Here is a 592-nt window from a genome sequence, read left to right as displayed (position 1 = left end):
ATTCACTACAAGACAAAGAGGTTCAAGTTACAAGATCACCACTCCATGAAATATGCTGAAAATACGCAAGACCCATGATCAGCATGGGAGACAAATTTCAAACGGAATAATTTTCCCTCCAACGGAATTATTCCTCTACTCTCATATATAAGGACGTAAAGACACAGAAAAAAAAAAGTGAAGGAGTTAAAAAGTTCGGGGAAAACAAGTTCGAAATTCTTAAGAAGTGTCTGTCTAAAACGTTCAAGTGCAAGTGCTTAACTTGGAATATCATCCTGATATTCAAAACAGCGAGAAAACACATCTTAGTGTTTCAAGAGAGTTACAAAGCTTAAACTGTTATACATCCAGAAGGTGACCGAAGCTGCTCTACATCGAAGTTGATTCAACGATAGCTTGTGGTCAGATTGGAGCCTGTTACATTCAACTGTGACAACCAAAAACACCTTGCTTTGGATTAAGCAAGAGAGGTGGAGTAACCTGGCAGCTGTCCGAGTGAAAGAAACCTGAGGCTTGACGCGGGCTTGGTGATCAAAGGTCAAGTGCTCGAGAGGTGGAGTAGCTGGAAGCGGGGAGAAAGACCTTGGAGAGG

Source organism: Ipomoea triloba, chromosome 3 (genome assembly GCF_003576645.1).
Source record: "Ipomoea triloba cultivar NCNSP0323 chromosome 3, ASM357664v1".
Taxonomy (NCBI): Eukaryota; Viridiplantae; Streptophyta; class Magnoliopsida; order Solanales; family Convolvulaceae; genus Ipomoea; species Ipomoea triloba.
The sequence above is the reverse complement of the archived record's forward strand: the minus strand, read 5'-3'. Positions refer to the sequence as shown.